Below are 18,142 nucleotides of genomic sequence, written 5' to 3'. Positions count from 1 at the left end.
TCTTGCTTAAATATCAGAAACTATCATGGTGCATATAATCTACTGTATATATTCCGGACAATGGTGAGATTTGCCTCACCTCACCTATTGCTTTCGTCCTCCCATATTGAGAGGTAACTAGACTTCAAGAGAAAAAGATAATTTTATTTTAACACAGTTGTATTGCTTAAATATCACTCTATGGTGCATATAATCTACTGTATATACTACTGTAACGTACTGTATCCGATTTATAGCAATGAGATCTCAGATGGGTTTGATACTGGCCAAATCCGTCAATATTTGCAAATGTTACGGGACTTGATAACTTCACTTCGTTATTAGCAATATTTTCAACTGTAAATAACTTCTTTTGTGATTTTTTAAACTGCTGCGCTGGCGACACATCCACTTCCGTGGAATTCTTGTCTTAATACTTGAGAAACTTCTGATGTGTTTATACACAGGGATTTATTAGGTGAGATATACGTCCTTTGTAATGGTCAAAAGATGTCTCGTCGTGCTTATACATCTAACATTTGTCAGAGTATGGTGAAAAATTATGCCAAGGGTAGATCAATTAGGAATTCGCCAACAACAAACGCATTTAATAAATTATAACAAAGTGGGCGTCTATCTAGGGAAACAAAATGTAAGTTGTAGAGCGAAAAAGAATCACCCATATTTTGAACGCTTTGTGTTCATGGTCATATCAATTTGTCACACTACTAAACATAACAAGAACAACACATACAAAAATAATATCAGAAACATTTATACATCTGTTTTTTTATAATATAAACCTTTCCTTGATGACGAAATTACGTTCTGATTCACATGATAGTCTGCTAAAAACGTCGTTTTATAGTAAAATATCCCCGATTTTTTAATAAATTTTTCAAATCTCATATTTTCTGAAAAAAATTACATGACTGTCATATTTACCCATCAGTCCATCCACCAAATACAAAAAATATATGACAATATCCATTTTCATTGAGTTGGACCCCTGTGAGTTCCATCTCCCATTTCTCTCGCGCAGTCTCTAGTCTGGTCTAGCCTCGTCTCGCTCTTCTACCTTCCTATATACTCTAAACCCCCGTGTGAACAGAGAGAAACATATCAGTGGCTGAAACGTCATGGCGGGGCAAAGATCCCCAATATTTTGTAAACCCCCTGCCCTTCCCCCCCCCCCCCCCCCCCCCCCCCGCTTCCTACGCCCCTGCATATGGCTAATTGTTGCAAGTATTTCACTTAGTGATCAATTAGTGATTAATAAACGCAATTACAACTATATCATATATTCACTTTCACACGGACTTAAAACATGAATAATATCTCCATAAATATCAATGATGGGAACATTACATTGTCTCCGGTGACCACTGGAAAATACACATGCTAGAATTAACTGTCAACCAGCTCCCATATCATATGAGATAAATGAACCTCGGCGACCCATTCCTAAATCCCATAATTGGAATTTAAAACGATGACAATTTAGAACATTGTTGTATTTAAATAAAATGCATTCTTTCTACTCATCATTAATATTCTCTAAGAAATTGTTTATATTTTAATGTACATGTAATATGTGTACCCCCACCCCTAGGCTCCAGCTCCATCACAACGTGAAGCTTAGCAGTTACTCACTAGGCCTAATTACTGGTATGTTAAAGTTTAGGCTACATGCCATGCGATGGGATACGTAAACATTGATATGCTGGGACATGTCTTTTTATATTTGGATTTGATGAAACTATGTATATAAAACGAAAGTATACATGTTTTAGTATAAACAGAATACAGCCCAGGGGTTTTGAGGGGACACATGCACCCAATACTAGTCTAACATATAAATACACCCGTATCATTACAGAGACGGCCGTAGGGAGTGTAGATAACGTTTAGATTCCATTACACTCCATTGATGTAGTAAGGTGTAGAAAATGCATTTGACCTGAAGTACAGGTGGTCTAAAGGTCACCCGAACATGACTCCTTATGGGATGTTGTCAGATCCTCTATTGGATGGATTGGGTATAAGGATCATCATCTTATTTTAATCAGTTTGGCGTGTCAGTCTAATTTAAATTACACTTGTAATTCTGCTCCACTACGATGCTTTATGTACGTTACGCTCCCATACAAGATCTAACAAATCCCTGTTCAGATCGAGTCACCTCAGCATGACCAATGGCCTAGAATCGTAACATTTCGGGACGTACTGTTAGCCGTTTATATTTCCAAATGACACAATAACCACACCGAAGATTCCGTAGACGCTGATTGGCTAACCTCAGGGGTCATGCTGAGGTAACCCCGAATGGGGCATTGTTAGCTATAGATCTTGTATTGGAGCACAACGAAGAGCATCGTAGTGGAGCGGAATTACAATATAATTTTAATTAGTTTAACTGGCGTGTGCAAGGTCATGAAGGGTCAAAGTGACACTCTCGACCAATTCATTTGATTGACACAGGGACATGTAAATTCAGACAATACTCAGCGCATGTATTTAAAACACTTAATTTATATACATATATATATATATATACAGCGAATTTAAACACAGATGTTTAAATGTTGGAGGCTGATTTAGTTCTTACGATAGCTGACAGTTGGCGTCGCCTCGCACATGCTTATCAGAAAAATGTGAAACGTCAATTGTTCCATTTTGTGTGTATGAGATGTCATGGTACACCTTTTTCTAATATGCGTGTACTAGATTACAGCCACTGTCAGCCATATATATATAGTAAGTTTGATAGTCTGTGATAGATGTGGGATTGTAATTGATCCACATTTTCCAAGGAATAGATACTATTAGTAAAAAATGCAATCTCCAGCGAAAAGACAAAATACATATGTCCAAGGACCACATCCTGGTAGACGTCATAGTTAAAAGAGTGTGTTGATGAGCGTTTGTCATTGAGAACAACTGATTGAGAACAACTGAGTAAGAGTCTGATCGCGCGCGGCTCCATTTCTTTATATATGTACCAGAATATACGGGACAAGGAAGTAATTCCAACCGTGTGGACAAAACAAAATTGTCAAATTTTCGAGGCGATCTGCCCCTTTATCAAGACATACAAAACGAACACGATTACATAATAGGATACGAACAGTAATGCGGGACAAAGCAGACAGATATTAAACTATATAGCACATTGGAGCGCAATTAACCTTTCGGCAAGTGGCAGCCGAAGGCCGGATCTACACAAATTTATCCATGCCGTTCGGCAGAACGCTAAAGTATGAGCGATGACTGGAAAGCGTGCCACGTGTGACGTCAAATGTGTGGCGAAATTTATTTATGGTGCTCATTGGTATAGGATGCAAATTTAGTCGCCTATTTCCTCGGTGTGTTTGCAAAGAAACAAAGCCCCAAATTTAGTCGCCTTTTGCTGGGCAGCATATTTAAAGGAATCAAAAAACGCGTAGAACAGAACGGGAAAATGCTGGAAGTAGGTATATTAGTAATTGAATGAAGAGCAACTGTGGCGCAGGAACATTGGAAAAGAGCACGATAGGGTGTCCTCAGAATATTAGATAATTTATAATATCATATTGCTAGCCTTAATGACATCCCTGTGAAGGCAGTTAAGTAAGGCCCTGCTAGCGCCTCCGACCCTAGCGGCCAACAAATCTAAGTGTTTCTTATATTTTATATAAAATATCAAGAAACACAATTGTAACCAAAGCATGACAATTTTATTGAACTCGTGCCGATATCCTGGCCACCTCAACGATCTACTGTGCACCCAATCGCCTATGGGGGTAAACATAGCAGCGCCCTTCTACCAACTACCCACTTATGTGTTGTTGATACCATAGATTTTTTAATTGACAATTTCACACAGTGATCATGTCAGCATATCGTGAAGCGATAATCCACTTCGTCATTGAATTGAACATCCCTTTTTTTTTGGGGATGTGGATGCGTGGCGCAGTGGTAGAAGGCGCAGCTATGTTTGGCTAGGCGATTGGGTGCCGTAGATCGTGAGTTCGAGGCCCGGATAGGGCACGAGTCAATAAATTGTCATGCTTTGTTAAATTGTGTTTCTTTGATATTTTATATACATGTACATGTACATGCTTATAGATTGATATAAAGGTTAATAATTAAAGCTAGTTGTGTAATCAAATGGTTGATTTTGATTTTATATGGTTATATAATGATCTTGGTGGCTACTGGCACGTACATGATATCATGATCATTGTGACTACTGGCAAGTAAATGCAAAAGGTTACAAAAATCAATTTAAAATAAAATAATAATTCTTTTTAGGCGTTTGACCTATGCTGAAGTAGTGTGGGCTATGCCAGCTGTGCATGTTCCAAGTGAAAGAAAGAAAGAAACAGTAAAAGTAAGTATAATAATATTAATGTATATACATGTACATACAACCTGGTATGGTATTTCAGATATTGTTTTCTATGTACCAGTATATATAACTCTTTAGATTTTTTCTGTGAAGGATGATTTAAAGGGGACTTGTAGTACATTTGCATGTATATATTTCTTTTTTTAGCATATATAAATGTTATTAGAAAATGTAATGAAACTGCACATAGTAAGGCTATGAAACTTTTTTGTTATTCATCTTTATGCAATACACATTTGAATTAGTGTTTTAATGACTTCAATAGGCAATGATATATTGTAGGAACTCTGTTTGACGTTTTTATTGTGTGATGATTGCACTTAATTATATTATTGAACATTGATAGAAAAACACCTGCAGAACTGAATGTACCGATAAATTGAAGAGGAGGAGGAGGAGATTCAAAAGAAGGAAATTTTCTAATCGTAGAGTGGTAGGTGATTGATCTACTTCACATTTACTTATAATGTGTTTGTAATGAATTTGCCAATATGCTATATATGTCCACTTCATTTCATTTCCGTTCTACATCCATATATATAGAGGCTGTGGACTGTTCAGATTTTTATTTTTTTCTATCCTTTATGTTTCTCTTGTGTACATATTGAAGTTGTATGTGCCGTAACTTTGCGAACATTTTGACATGTTTTTTTTTGCTTCAGTAATACATTGAAAACCATAAGGTTTGATGAATTAATTAAGCTGTGAAAATCATTGAAATGGACAGACAAATATGTATGATACTTTATAAACATTACCTACGATTAGCAGTAAAGTTATTGTTTTTATGCCTGAACTGAAGAAATTACTTTACAATTACAAATAATGCTACACAAATGTGAATGAGATTGTAGACCACAACTTAGCGTCATGGTCTGACTCTATGTACTCATTCCACTACACTGTAAACATAAATATAATGTCAGCTCTAATTTGTACTTGTAAAATTGAAACCTGTACATATACATGCATTGCAATTATTGTAATTTTCAAAATATTGTGAACTTTTTAGGTGAATAACATATAGGAAGCTCTTATTGATTCATGGGACATATAACTTTAACTTTTTATTTGTAAAGTCTTTTGATCATGTAGAAAATGAGCACTAATTTTAAACCAGTATTTAAAGCATTTATAAAATTTTGCATAACACTTTTAAGTTATATTTTAACAATGTACACATGTGTAATATGATAATATCTTAGCATTAATTATTTATTTGCTCTGAACATGTTTCTGTTGTTGGTGAATGAATATGCTTTGCTGTGTGCTCACAATTAATACGGAATATTCTTCTGCATATTTTTCACAACATACATGTTTTTTCTTAGCTGTCCTCATACTCACTAGATGGTGAACATATTTATCAACGGTATACATTTATAATTAAAAATATCCTGTTGATTAACTTTGTTCATACTAAAAAGAGTTGAGCATGTAATGTTGATTAACTTTGTTGATACTAAAGCTCTGTTTTTGTTTGGTAGACTAGAAACCGCATTAATGCTTTTCTCACGAAAAGTTTATTTTCGTGCAATTTTCTTCTTTTTATGGACTTTTAACTATTGAGTTATCTTAGCTGTTAAAGTTTTAAATGTAGTATACATTCAACTATACCATTAAGTATTGTATAAAAGCTATTTTTAAATGGAATTATATGTCTATACATTATGTCATTTGTATATTAGAGTTATTAATTATTTGATAGAAGTTATTGTGATAAAACAAAATTACCTAGTATATTTTTTATGTCCTTGATTTTAAACAAACTACTTGGGTGTTTCTGACCTAACTCTTTATATTGACATTATGTGGCTGCCAAGGGCTAAAAAAAAAAAAAAAAAATTTGCATTGAACTGATCTCATGACTAGGGGTGAAATGGTACGCTTTCTCTGGTTCGGTTCGTATTGTGATACATTGTTCATGGTTCGGTTAATACATTTGATATTCATATCTGCCAAAATGGGAAAATATCAAGAGTATATCAAAAGTAACACCCACCATTGTAAACTCTTACATCATAGATAATACATTTCTAATATTAAGACCTAAATCTTACATGCTACAATGTTTCAAATCTTGAATCAACCATATGCTAGACAAGTACACTCTTTAAATTTGTTTATATAACCGTTTCTACATAGAATATCCCAAATAATGCCATATAGCAGAGCGTTAAGATGCCAAGGCAGATTATATTGACAGATTACATTTTTCCGTCAATAACAAGGTTACTGTAATGCCGCGTGATTGGCCGTTATGAAAACTGGCTACACTAATCAGAAACCCGCTTATATACAGTATATATAAGTGCTTTGGACTGCCACAAGCCACCCAGAAAAAGTTTGCGGTATATTCATGTACCGTAATTCTGAGATACTGTGTATAGAACGAAAAGAAGTATACCACGAGTTCATTGACGTTAGAACTGTTTCAACTCCTACTAATGATATCACATGCATGAAGGATTCGTTTGTTATATGAATGCTTCCATTATCATTTTTCTGTAATTGCATGCTGGCATCAATGTTTATTGCTTTACTAACTAAATGTGTAATTTCGATTTAGTGCATTTTTGTTATTAATTTGCATATCCTTGTTTTCATCTGCTTTAACTTTAATTGATTTGTGGCTGTCTCTCTTCTTTCTACCACAGTTTTTTTTTTCTGTAATTGTAAAAAGAGCACCTGATGTGGTTGGATGTTTATAAGCAAAGCCTCTAAATCTTTGCTGTCAGATGGAGTATGGCGCCTCTTTCACTCAGTTGGTAGAGAGATCTAGCACTGTTGATCATACAGGAAAGATTTGATAGTATTGAACATTGTCTGTACTGTACATTTAAAAAAAAAGTTATTCACATTTATGTACATATATATATATTTATATATATAGCTGTGTATTGACACCCGACATCTTTCCATAGTATATTTACTACTTATAATTGTAGGAAGTGTGGTCATTAATTATCAATATGTCTCATTTTATTTTCATTCAATTTCATTTCAATAGGCTGTCTCCATACAATGTTACACTGGACATTGACGACAGCTTTGCGATTGTTGTGAAACCAAAGTGTGTTGTGTCATTATTTGAGGAGACCAAAGTCAAAAATGAGGTATGTTAAAGAAAGATGTTATCAGAATTCTCGGTTAATTTGTCCTCTTGATCACCTTTCTTATATTCATCAAATTTTGACGAAGTCTATGTTAATATTTTACTTATCAGTTACAGTTTGATTTGTTAAGTATAATCTTTCGCTTGTTTAGAATTCCATTATTCATTTAATTATATGTTGAAATTGGTATACATCTCCATGATAATTTTTTCGATACTTCTTGGACCACTTGTTAAATTTGTGTTTAAATTTCAGGTCAGTAACTCCTTTGAAATTTAATTAGATTTAACCTTTGCTCTTTCCATATTCTTAATTCATAAAAAAAGATATTATTGACATTATGTATTAACTAAAAATTGTACATTATTAGAGATTTTTTATAGATACATGAATTTAGTGCTTTATTTCTAATTGCAGAACAATCACATTCGATCGGTCAAGAAGACAACAAAAAGAAAAGATACAGTAAGATAACATCATGAAATATAAGTTACAATAACTCGGAGTTTAATCAGTCAGCATGTTCAGATTTCATTTCCAGTGATAATATGTTATGTTATCTACATTGTACAAAGTGCAATTGATTTTTTTTAGAGATTCATAATAATAAAATGGTAAATATCTTGGTCTTTAAAAACAATAAAATAAAATGTGTGTAGATTAAAGTAGAAGCATAGTACATTTTATAAGTAAAATAAAATAATTTGTTTTATTATTATCATTTCAGCAAATCACCAAGAAGCTGGGTCATAAATTAAAATGGCACATACCACAACAATGACATAAAATTCCTTGACCACTATCGCAAGTGCCACAGGAGCCAGGGAAATAGTACTGGTATGTATAATTGACTCAGTGATATAGTTTTTATTTGCATATTCATTTGAGGACATTTTCTGGGTGAAACCTACAGTAAGTGGAGAATACCACAACAACAGCAAATTTCATTGCAACACATAGATTTTCAATTTAAAAAGCAAGCAGAAAGTAGCAATATAGAGAGAGAAAAAGAAATTTAAAGGAAGTACTACGGATATATTAATTTTAATATGTAATATATACCAAGACAATTAAATCGATTTTTTTTTAAATAATGTGATAACTTGTTTAATGATTTCCTTTTGTGTAATGTTATTATTATCTATACATGTATATTATATATTACTTTCAGACAAACAAACAAGTCACAAACACACCAGCACACATAACACACAGCCAAAATCATTAAACAGAAACAATAACACAACCAACACAACATCCCAACCCAACATAAATAACCATTTCGCACAAGAAGACCCAACTACAAGCAACACAAACACTAGCATCATTGGTCTTCACACAGGAACATCTATACCCTTGTTGTCCTGTGGGGATATTGAGGCAAATCCTGGCCCAATCTATAAGGTAAGTAAATCAGCAATGCATACATTCTTTTACACAATAGTTTGAATTGTCTTAGTTTTCATCATTTTGTTTCAGATATAATTTCTTGTATTATTTTTAAAGTAACAAACTTATATTAGGATATTTATGTTGTCTACTATTGATGTACTGAACTGTATTTTACGGCTTGCAACAAATGCATTTGTAATAATTTTGTTTATCTATGTTTGGATGCTATAGATGTAATAATGTTTTGCATCGTTTTGTAGTGTGAACATGAAACATGTGGAGGTAATGAGCAGACGTTTCCATCAATACAAGACCTTGCCAGACACATATCTGGTACCCATGTGTTTGACATCATATGTGGATGGGGAGATTGTGTCTGGGGAGCTCCTGACATTATTGATAGAGATATGGAATCTCATATTCTTCAACACATATACAAGGTAATAACACCATTCTGTTTTATACATTCTAGTAGTTTGTTTTGAAATAAGTGTTGAGCAAACAATAACATAACATTCAAAATTCATAAAGCTTTATTTTGGATTCTTTTAAAAGAAATTCTTTACTTTGTTTCTTGATAATTGGTATTTTAATTACTAGACTACTTATTTTCATCGAAAATCACTCGATTCCTGGTGTGAAGCAGGCATTGCCTTCCGGTTATCTTGATGAGCAATTCCACAGATATACGAAAGCTTTGCCCGCCGACATGCCTTGGTTAGTATAATGCTATCTATATTTGTTACTTGAAATATAAATCATTGTAATGTATTAACTTGTTATTGGATAGCATTTTGGTCCTGCATTGCCCTGATTTTTTACATCTTATATAAAATATTAAAGACCCATTTTTTGTTCTCACAACACATTAATGCCATATTAAGGTTCACTAAATCACACTTTTTGCCCCGCCTTATTTAATTATTGACCATTAACTACATTTTGGGACGCCCGTCAACATAACTCAGACCCCTATCTGGATATTTCGATTTTGACTCTTGATAAGTTTGGTGTATCGCGTTATTTCTCTCAAGTCAAATAGTTCATGTAGGGGTCCTGGGTCACAATGCCCCCCCCCCCGCCCTCATTTGTAGGGTTCAGCCTAGAGGACATGTGGTTGCTGCACATATTGCATTTTGGAGAGCCGTTCCGATCAGCCGGTCAAACCACTATGAGTGGGCCACCGCACAAGTGCCACTAGCTCATTTTGCGCAATATCGAACATTTTTTTATAAGTTTTCGATTTGTTATCCTGACGCCTAGTTTCCTCAGCAATGTACTCATGAATCTGGGGATCCTCCTCCTCGTCCCCTAAATCTTAACATAGTTGCGTTCCCCCCTACTGGGAGCCTTGTTGTCGGCAGTATTGCGTTCAGAGCCTCGGATTGTCTGTCGTCCAAGAACAGCACGGGGTCAACAACGCAGCCAAATGCCCGTTCAGGCAAGCCCCCCCCTCGCACCTCTCTTGGATCTCTTGAATATTTTAGATGTTTCCCGGTTATCGCTTATTTTCTCAGGAACATAGCTACTCTGAATAGGATCTTTCTCATAACATTATCATATGTAAGGCTTTACCCACCTTGCGGAACATCCTCTAGTTTTGCTGGCAATTATCCGAGCCGATTTGGGGACGGATCAATCAAACTAAATGATGTATTCCCCATAGGAACCAATCATCAGATTTTCGATAGTCTGAAGCCTTTGGTTTAATGCCCTTTTTTCTGCTGGATATGCACTCTGAACACGCACGGATCGCGTCTATATATTTTTATTGTGTCAGTAATTATTGTAGATGTATGGAATAACTGGTTTTTATTACAAGTAGAGGGGGGATAATAAAGATCCAATCTGTACTACAATTGTGCAGGGGACTTATGCCTTCACTTGCTCTTCGGCTGTGGCGCCCCACCAAGATCCACTCTTTCGAGGCATTTCTCCTTTGATTATAAATCGTCCAAATCACAAGGTTTTTTGATTGAATTTGATCTTTTGAGCAGAAGTTCCCTTTTTTATATTCTAAATGTATTGTAACAACTTTTTATTACTTCCTACGCCTATATGTCGTTATCCCCCACCCCCCCTCCACTCCACTGTACGGGGTATTCCACCCTCCCCGCCTCTCCTCGCCCCCCCCCAACCCCCCCACCCCCCCCCGCCCCTCGCTTCTCCTTCCCCTTCTCGTTTCCATGGCCTATGTAAGCCTCAGCCTATACCCACTAAATTCGCCCCCCCCCACTCCATAAAATCCTCCAACCCCCATATTATTGGCTCCCCCCATAAGCTAATCATCATTACTCTTCTATTACTTGAGGGAACTCGATCAGCATGATAGTATTCCGCATCTTTATCATATTGGCTCTACCTTCCTCCCCCTACAGGAACTATGTGCTCACACTTCATGCCCCCCCCGGCTTTTGCCCCCGCTCCCCGTTTTCTGCCTTGCCCCCCCCCCCCACACGTGATCAATCTTCGCTATCCTGTTGAATTAAGATTCTTACCCTTCTCATCCTGATATCAACCCCATCCCCCCCCCCCCCCCCCCCCCATCACCATGCCCCACCGTTAGGTTATATTACACGTGATAAATATGATTTATTATACAATGGATATATATTGAATGGCGAAAACATGGAAGTCATTATGATAAATAGTCAATCTTAAATATGACCTCCATATCCAGATGTACTGCATAAGATAAAATATCTTTTATTTCTCCCATACGAAAAGCGGCTGATGAGCATTTGAAGGGCCACTTAGGTCAAGAAAGCTCAGATTTTATGTTTAATGAATTAATCCTTGTAACATGGTTATTTGTCAAATGTGATCTAACTTTTAATTTTTAAAATTAATTTCAGATTATTTAAGTGTAAGAATCTTGAATCTGAAAGCTACAACAACTGCTGTTTTGATATTTATCTTTTAGACAAATTCCTCCCTGCCGTCTTTTAATTGATAATTGATATTAGTAATTTTGCCCATTTTAGGGAATTCCCCCCACAGTATACCAGACCGTCTTTCCATTTGGAGTATAAACATGTGGATCACAGTTTTTGTTTGCCGAAAGCACTCTTTGTGGAGAGTGACAACTTGGCAAGGTTAAACCAACCCCTCATGTCTTCAAACTGAAGAATCAGGACCCAGAACCAATTCAAACCCTTTTATTCTTACTCCTTATGTAATTTATGTGTCCAAAAATTTCTTTGGTCAGAATTTGACTTTAATAAGTTTATTTGAGAAATTGGCAACCAGTTACTCAAGTTCACGACCTCATTTGATTTGTGTATCTCACCTTTTTTCTTTACTCCCGTCAGGTGACGTGATACCTTTTACTGTTGGATTCTTCATTCTACCTATCAAGAATGAGGTACCCAACCACATAATCTTGACCCTACTGATGCCCCCTAACCTTTCTCCTTTTAACAATCAAGAGAGGGGTCCTAATGAGTATATACGTTTACAGGTGTCGTCGAATTTCTTTTCAAGGCAGAAACCAGAGTAATATGGGAATATCAAGGGTTTAGATGACTCTAGAATCGGTGTTGAGCAATTATTTGTATTACATGATCGAATTCTGTAAAACAGGAAGACTAAACTATGCCATTATTTAATGATTGTGTATTGTGTTGTATTGATGAAATTGACACTCCCTGATCTACTCAAATGATCACCATCTACGAATTGTAACTTCTAGAACCCGGATAACTCCATCGGTACATTGTACTAACCTTCAATCTTCATATTTACTAAAAGAGTTAATAAAAATGAATACTATCTTACCTCTTCGCAACCACATCTTTGATGACTCGTCCTTGGAGCACAATTTTAATGAAAAATTTAGGTCGAGGTGTTGGTGTTAACACCTGCCCTATAGTTACCAAGAGTTTTGAAATTAGTTGTAAAATTACACAAGTAGAAAATCAATTTTTTATTACATAAAAAAATCTTAAATTTTTTACTAGAAGCAGGAAAAGTTTGTGCAATATAGGCTTTTCTACATCACACGGTTCACTACTGAAGGTGTATTCTGTTTTGTATAGGTGTTTATTGGTAGACCGGTTGATGAAAGAAAAAGCATTTTTTTATGCAAGATATGTTGAATATCAGGTTGCTATACTGGTTTCATGTCTCAAATGGCTTGAGAAACAATTACTTACTCAGAGAGGCCATTTTAGGCAACAATTTCTTCTGAGTGCATTTATTTTTGATGTCTTTGTTGTTACAAAAATCTGTCATTTAAAAAATATAAAGTATAGAATCGTTGATTTTTGAAAGTGAAAGTACGATTCAAAGGCAAATCCAAAAAAAAAAACTGAAAAAGAAGATTATAAGGAAGCAATACGTATATATACATTAAAATTTATTTTCTGATAAAAAATTTACAGAAAACTTTTTTCGGGAAGATGAGTTTTAAGTCAGGCTGAAACTTTGTGGGCTGGGGTACTTCTTGTGCTGTTTAATCTGCTCTTAGTTTTTTGTCAATTGTGTCAATGAATGAAGGGTATTTCCAATGCAACCATATAGTGTCGCAGAGTCCTCAGGATGATTGGCTTATTTAACTTAACAATAATTTGTGATTCTGACCGAAATAAAATTTTCATGAATGTCAAGTTCTGTCTTTATCCCTCGCTCCATATGACGGGACCACGAATCAAAGGCTAAGTTTGTATGCTGACATTTAGCTGATGCACACAATTTTCCCTAATATTCTCACTAATACTTTTTTTACCAGTCTAATGTATCATGTATTAGTTTTCAATGCACATTCACTTATTGTAAAGTATTTTGATTTCTGAGCGCATTGTTTCTAAGTCAATACCAAAATCTTTCCGTTACCAAATCTCATGGCTGTTTTTGAAAAATGATACATAAGTTATTCAATATTTTTGAAAGTTCACAAGGAAATGTAACTTCCACACCGTTAGTTGCTTGTCCTAATACAGATAATAATTTTGAAGTTGCTCCTGCAACAAAACCATACTAGAACATGCATAGCAACAAGGGAAATGCTTTCTATTGCCCTTGTAAAGCTCACCTGTAGAAAATTTAGCAGAGACATGTACAATTTTCGATAGCTTCAAGCGAGATGTTATACAGTCAGGTAATTTAAGTATCCATTTAAATACTGATGATAAAATAGTCATAGTTTTAAATGATTACAATCCTGAAAATGGAAAATTTTCGAATTTTGATTATGTTCATACCTCTCGGCAAAGAACAGAGGATGGTTTTGTGTATAGGTGTTCGTGTAGAATATACAGAACTCTAATAGAATGCGCCAGAGGAGAAGATGTTTTCCAAAATAGCTTAATTGATGTTTCAACTAGTGTAAAATGCATGCATTGTCGCTTTTTGAAAGAATGTGTTATTCCAAGTATCCTTATTTCTCAGGAAAATAAAACTGCACTTGATCTTAAAGTCTCTGAAGGTTTAGAATTATGTGAGAAACCATATGTTACTTTGATGGGTAGAAATAAAACAAGGAAGTTTTCAGTTTCTAATTTACCTGATGGAGAAACCTTCATTCGTGCACATTACTTTCAATGCATCTACTGGTAAATATGTCATTTCATGTTTAAATGGATACTGCAAATCCATAAAAGGAGCCAAACGCAATATTGAATTGTTTGATGATTCAAATTCACTGTGTGAACATTTAAAATGCATCCACAAGTCCCAAGAATGGCAGACGTTCAAATTAGAAAGTATTGAGGATTTTGATGAACAACCTTTTGATGATCCTCATGCAGACTTGCCTCAAATTGAGCTTGACATTGGGTCAGATATATTGGAAGACTTTAGCAATAATACTGAATGTTTTGATGTTTCCTCTGGTTTGTGGAAATTCACATGTAAAAGTTCTCATTCGGCCAGGAAGGAATGTTCTGAAGAGTTAGCAGCTGCTGTACAAATACGGGATTTGTTAAATGATAAGAATGAAGATTGTATCCCTCGGGTAGATGGATGCCTTAAAGGTCCTATATTTGTTCAGTCTATACCTTTGACAACATGTCCATGTGGGGCAGGTTGGACAAGTTCTGAATATCCTGATGGTGTTACAATTTTTAAAAGACGCATCCGCCTGTACACTGAGATTGCCCCAGTTTTATGTAATATTCATACACGTACATGTACAGCTTCCTGCTGCCTGTTACCATGGGATGAAGGGGAATCATCATGTATCCATGTGTATAGCTCTGATACAGCTGCAGGTGACGAAATTGGTTGGATGTATGTACATCAAGTTTTGAATTCTAAAACAACATTTTCAGGGTTTTGCAAAAGTATGACATCAACTTATATCAGACGTTTTCCAAAATCTCGAAGTTTTATGGACCCTGGAGTTTTTTTAAAATGGTGGTTCAGCTGGGCATCAAACATGCATATTGATTTCAGAAAACCATGCGAAGTATGTAAATTTACACCACACCAATTAGCATGTGATGGAACAAAAATAGGGATTGGCTTTCGAAATGCTGTTTTTGAACCTATTGAAAAACCATCGGAACCTGCAGTTTATCAAACGCTACATCGTAGATTAGATCGTTGTTTCTTAAAAAGTTCAGTTGATATTAGTGCTGAAAATATGAAAGTGTGTAGAGAGCACCTGTTTTTTCTTGCAAACAAAGTTTTCGGGGAAGAAAAGCAAATTGCAGACGTTAATCTTGATGAAGATAATGTTATTGCTAGGACAGATTTTCTTCAGACCGTTTTACCTGAAGATGTTAAGGACTCATTTGAGCGCTTCCTTGTAGGTAATATGCCAGATGTTGAAAAAATTGCCTATGCAAAGTTGTTGATTATGCTATCTACTACTGCACCACTGTCTACTATTATTCCAAAGTGCATTGTGTCATCATTAGATGAACTACTTGTTTACATCAGTAGTAATAATCCAGATGAAAATGGGGATAGATATTTCAATGCTGCCATGCAAAACTTACGATTTTACTGTCCAGAGGTCAGAGATCTCATTGCAAATTCTATGTATTGCAATCAGAATGAAAATTTGTTGCCACAAGATATTGTCAAATTCATTAAATATATATTAACTTGTGTAGATTCCTTTGTTTCTTTCCCACCAGAAGAAGCAGTAGAACAGATAGGTACATATAATCCTGCAAAATATGGGCGGGCCTATTACTTCACACCAAGTGGTAATGCTTTGAGAAATATTCGTAAATTTACCATAGATGAGGGAAAGGCAGCAAGGAATACAGAAGCTGATGATCATCCCATGTCTTTTGAGACCTGTCATAAACTTTTTTCGAAAGCCCAAATTTCAGCAAGAGGATCTACATCTTTATTTTTATGGTTTTGTCCGTCACACGGACATTGCTATGGATTCCACATGGCATATGCTGAGGGTAGAAAAGACCCTTATGCATCCCTTTATAGTCACATTGAAGTCCCTCCAAAAGATATTTTCTATGATTTTGGATGTAATTTGCAAGAATATTGTCTCAACAGAGAAAGTGGATTTTTTGAAAAGGTGAGATTTTTTCATGATATATATTTCATGGTTTCTCCCATAAATGTTCAAAGGGCTATAGGTCATCAAGGCTTCTTGGTTTAGATACCATAAACTCTGAAATTTGTGAACAATTCAACAGCTTTTTGCAATGCATTAAGCCAGCTGCTCGCCAAATGAATCAAACAAATTTTGTCTTTTACCTACAATTTTTCTTGCATATCTGGAATGAACAAAAACATGAACGATACAGGAAAAGACTTTCTGTTGCTCTTGCTGGCTCCTTCTAATGAAAAGGATAGGTTGTTTCCAACAAACTTGGTTTGTTACAGTAATATAAGGGTTTGATGAAGAATTTGTAATAGATCAGGTTTGTTATGGTTATTTGAGGGGTTATTATGAGATTTATAGAAGTCATTACACTTTAACATAGAATAGGCAATCAAGAAATGTTTCCACAAGATTTCTGACTTTTTTAACAAGATTTGGTACATAATGGCAATTACATGTGGTACTGGCCTGAAATCATTTCATATTATAACCATACATAAATGATTTAAAGATTGTGGTGCGTGGTCAATAATGGCTGTGACTCCTTTGACGTGGCTAGAGTTGATACGACCAACACAGAAGCTGAGTTCGCCATGATTGATCAGGTTACCTGTGACACAGAAGTAACTGTGATATTTTTTCGTCTATCTTTCTTATTTCATCAACCTCCAGTTTTATATTTCTGGTATTATTCTCCCTCATTTTTTAAATTGAACTGTGATTTGTTGTTAATTTGTCCCCTAATGAAAGTCTATTATTATTATCATTAATAATAATACATAGTCGGTAGAGTTACCTCCTGGGCATAGGGTCGAGGAAAGTTTCTAGTGTAGTTTATCTATTTGAACATGCAAATATTCATAAATATAGTGCAAATTACATGTCACTATACATACATATATGCTAGTTTCGTTTTGCGTAGGAATGCAATTAACTTTGTTGGTGCATGTAAGTTTTGAATAAAATTTTAACTGCATGAAGAGTTATCTCCTGGGCATAGGGCCGAGGAATACTTCTGGTGCATTTAACTATTTGTATAAGCAAGTATTCATAAACGCACATAGTTTTTGACAAATGTTGGAGTAATGAATATGATTATAAAAAGTACTTTAGCATTATCATGTGTCCATATTCAAAGTTATGTTCTTGAATATATTTACATGTACAAGGATGCAACAAAGAATACATTTATTTTTTATATAAAACTGATATTGGTTACTTTTTGTCTATGTTCGTTTGATTATGAAAAACATATCAGTGCTGTCAGGTATTTATTTGAAATAATTGCATGTTTTTTACCTGTTTTCATCATCTTTTGTACATTATACCAGGTATATTTTATGGAAATAAGGAAAGGAAGTTTTTTTTGCTAATTGACATTGGAATATTCAAATAATTTGATTTAAATTATTTGTAAAGGTTGAGTTTTTGATGTTATGTTTTATGTCAGGGTTGTATTTCACTATTTGCCTAACTGATTTAAGTTTTTAACTGGACATTATTGTAGTTTGTAACTTTGTGTTGGAATTTGAGATCAAGATTATACCCCTGGGCATCAGATGATATTCTAAGCTACCTCATGTCATCCAATAATACTTTTTGTATAATGTCACATCCTTTAATATCACATTTTGTCTGACAAATATAACAAGACATAAACACATTCCACTTTATTCCAAAATTCTATTGTTATATGTTGAACTTAAAAATGTTGAAAATCTAACTTTTCGTGATATTATCTACTTA

General features: G+C 34.9%; 2 long non-coding RNA genes across 2 annotated transcripts; both read left to right on the top strand.

Annotated features, from left to right (window-relative positions):
- The first annotated feature begins 3,934 nt into the window (after positions 1–3,934).
- LOC138330942 (uncharacterized) lies at positions 3,935–8,232 on the top strand. Its single transcript, XR_011209629.1, has 5 exons — positions 3,935–4,351; positions 4,716–4,802; positions 7,380–7,485; positions 7,903–7,950; positions 8,213–8,232. It is a non-coding gene; the product is annotated as an uncharacterized lncRNA (long non-coding RNA).
- A 13-nt stretch (positions 8,233–8,245) lies between these two features.
- Positions 8,246–9,438, top strand: LOC138330941 (uncharacterized). Its single transcript, XR_011209628.1, has 3 exons — positions 8,246–8,322; positions 8,657–8,889; positions 9,138–9,438. It is a non-coding gene; the product is annotated as an uncharacterized lncRNA (long non-coding RNA).
- Positions 9,439–18,142: the final 8,704 nt, after the last annotated feature.

This window comes from Argopecten irradians, chromosome 9 (assembly GCF_041381155.1).
Source record: "Argopecten irradians isolate NY chromosome 9, Ai_NY, whole genome shotgun sequence".
Taxonomy (NCBI): domain Eukaryota; kingdom Metazoa; phylum Mollusca; class Bivalvia; order Pectinida; family Pectinidae; genus Argopecten; species Argopecten irradians.
Note: the sequence above shows the minus strand (reverse complement) of the source record. Positions and strands in the feature narration are given on the sequence as shown.